Raw genomic sequence first — 3,691 nt, 5'->3', positions numbered from 1 at the left:
TAAAAAGGATCAAGTTTTAGTATATAGCAAAAACGGTCTACAAGTATATGGATAAGGCTGGGTACCTTATCTTAGGGACACTATGGATGTGGCCCACTTTGTATATTGAAACAAACGATGTGATCCTAAAGTCGTTCATGTGGAGACATGCGAGTGGAGGCCTTCTATGCAAAAGATGTTTACATAAGACCAGACTACGAAATAGTTACTTTTCTTTATAACGATCGTTTACTGTCAAAACTGACTATTTTAGTTCAATGACCTAAGGTAACTCGATCTCAATCTTGAGCTAACTATGAATTCCTGTTTATTCAGGATTATCCTTTAATCTGTATAGGTGAGAGTGGCTCAACATCGCTGCTCAATAAGCCTCCTATTTTAGGGGTAAGACCGGATAGATAGCTGGGGATATAGTCCTACAAGATAGAATTCACTCCTACCTGTCTTAAGGTTAGCAGATAGGTTGTTCCCTTAAGTACTAACTCCTAATCTTGAACAAAGGGGCCTCACCCTCTTTATGGCCGAGAGAGACTCGATTTATTGGTAGGTGAAGGAACTCTTAACAAAGAGACCCATTAGTGGAAGCGAGATCGTTCCAAACCCCATTGTGACAAAACATACACATTTACAATCAAACAGTAATAGTTATGCAAAACTCTAAATTACAACATGCCACAAAAGGGAAATACTAAGGTTCAAGTGAACTTACCCTTGAAGAACTATTCTTCTTGTTCCTTCGAACTTACTGCACGATCGTTCACCAAACACGAACATCAGGCTTCAGTAATCTCCTCGAACAAGAATAAATCTCCACTCGTCCCTCGAATAGAAAGATGACACACCAGAAAGCTACCTTAGTATTCTCGGTGTGAGAATCCAGGAGTTGTGGGCTCTGTAGGATTTGATAGAGGGTAGGAGGAATTTTCAGATCGTGTAGATGATCGAGTAAGTGGGAGATGGTTTTAGTCTATCGTATAGACAATGTACTCGATCGTTTAGTAGATAAGTGACTATCGTATAGAAAACTTGTTACACGATCGTGTATGCTCTTAAGCTATCGTAAAGCTATACTTTTGATCGTCTGATTCTCTAAATCTTAATAATCACATTCTGTAAAAATGAAAACAACTTTCATTTTATCCATCAGTTACCATAACTGATCACAACTTCCCATTAAGTTGGTTATAGGAGAAAAAACTATAACCAATTATCCTATAATTGGTTTAATTACAAATATAATCAATATATTTATAACCTATAGTTTTAATATCACATCTCATACAATATATAAACCATAGATTTTTTTTCTCCCTTATAGTATTTAATAATAATTCTTCCAATTAATGTATCTAATACATTAAGTCAATTTTATCTCATATAATTGTTACAATTTAATTATATCATATATAATCAAATTTCCTCTTGTTAATTTGAACATTTCAAACTAACCCAAAAACTGATTCTCAATATGAATCCATTGAGCTACCAAGGGGACCTTATGGACCTATAGCTTGAAGTTCCAATGGTACGTGAATAACTGATTAAACTCTTTAATCACGATATCCACCATCTATTAATTGTCGGGCATTCTACTAAAGACCGACAGCTGCACTCTTCGCACTACAAATATATTTCTGTGTCCATTGAATATAACCAATCAATAGTACGATGACTCTTCCCAAATCGCTCGTAAGTACAATCGAGCCAATTTACAGTTTTGCCTCTGTAATTACATCTAACTCCTTAAGTACTACTGATTTCTCTAATGAACAATACATCATAGTCCTATTATAAGTAAATCCTTCTCGAGCCAAGAGAAGGTGTGGCACCACATTGTTCAAGTCCCAGAATCAACCCTTAAGGGAGCAATTTATCTAGTTTCCCTTAAATCGGGGAAGAAGTGAATTTCGTCTTGTGTAGCTGAGTTCCCAGCTTTCCAATCAGACGAATCCCCAAAGTGATAGATTTGAGTCAGCGATATGGCCACTCGCACCCATACAAATCAAAGGACCATCCTCATAGGTAGAAGTTCCCAACTCACTTAGGATTAAGGTCAAGTTACCTATGGTCATCCTAGTGAAATGAAAGTCTCTGTCATGAACGATGTTGTATAACGAGACTAAACATTTCGTGGTCCGGTCTTATACAAAATCTTTTGTATATAGCATCCCCGCTCGCATGTCTAATACATGAATGGTCAGGATTAGACCATTTGTAGTACTTTACAATACTTGTAACATCTACAAAGCGGGTCACACTCGTAGTGTCAATAGGATAAGGTTTTCCTCCTTTATCCATCTACTACAGACCATTTAGGTTATCACTTAAAGCACGATCCACTTGTATGTCATCACATACATGCTTAAGTTACAATGATAACCAGAGATCTTAGTTTATTGGTTTGTGGTTAATGCAACAAAATATCTCATATATCAAATACTGTAGTGAAGAAAATATCTTATATCATTACATCACATAATGTTTATTCATACACATATTTAAAAACTACTGAACCCTGCGAGATTTAAGGCATCAACCCTAACAGTAGGATCATAAACCAATTGTTCATTAGAGAACCAGTGGAGACTTAAGGAGCAAGATGTATTACAGAGGTAAAACAGTAATTTTGACCTAGTTGTAAATACGAACAACTTGTGAAGGATCGACTTACTGATTATGGTTAAATCAAGTAGACAGAAATATATCTACAGTGAGGAGAGTGCAACTGCTGAGCTATAGTGGTATGTCTCGGTAGTTAACGAATATTGATTAATTTGGCTTAAAGAGTTTAACCGATTAATCTCAAATTATTATAAAGCTCGTGATCTGTAGGTCCATTAGGTCTCTCTACTAGCTCGTAAAAGGATTAAACCTTAGAATATCGTGTTGAGAGAATTTCAAATGTTCAAATTTAGTTTAGGGTTTGGATTATTATATTCAATATAATTTAATTAATTAATTAAACGATTTTGGAGAGTTAAAAATGTTTAAATATGATTTAAATATTAATTATATGAATAAGGATTCATGTTTGGATTGGGTGTTTTATTAATTTAATATTTGATATTAAATTAATTGATTAAAATTTGTTTAATTAATTATTTAAGTAATTTTTTAAAAATAAATTTGATTTTGAAATTTCAAAAATCAGAAATTAAGTTTTTATTTTAATGTGATTTGATATTTATTTAAAAATTAAAACTAAATTAAAAGGGAAAAATTAATTTGAAAATTGAAAAGTGGGTTTTTCCCTTTTTTTTCAATAAGCCTCCACCTAATCCACTTAATTAGTAGAATTTTGAGTGTCAAACTCCCCTTCTATTTAGATTTTCTTAATTCTACAATTACATGGTTATTCATGTTGAATTGGAGGCATGCAACCTAAAAATTGAAAGGAAAAATTATGTCTTTTTCTTCTTCACTTCAACTCTCAAAACCACACCAAATCTCTCTCAATTTGGGTTCCACCACCCAATCTAAGGCCTGAGAATAGTAGAGAAGACTCTTGTAGTGGTCTACTACAGAGATTGAAGGAGAAACTCGTGGAGATTTGAAGCAATCAAGAGGATTCTACAAAGGTTGTATACTTGAAACCCTACTACTGTTGTTATTATAAACATGCATATTTCTTTACTAAAATTAATGTTATTAGAGTGTTTAAGATCCTAATTACTTCCATTAGTTGAATGTT

This window comes from Benincasa hispida, chromosome 2 (genome assembly GCF_009727055.1).
Source record: "Benincasa hispida cultivar B227 chromosome 2, ASM972705v1, whole genome shotgun sequence".
NCBI classification, from domain to species: domain Eukaryota; kingdom Viridiplantae; phylum Streptophyta; class Magnoliopsida; order Cucurbitales; family Cucurbitaceae; genus Benincasa; species Benincasa hispida.
This window is presented reverse-complemented; position numbering follows the sequence as displayed.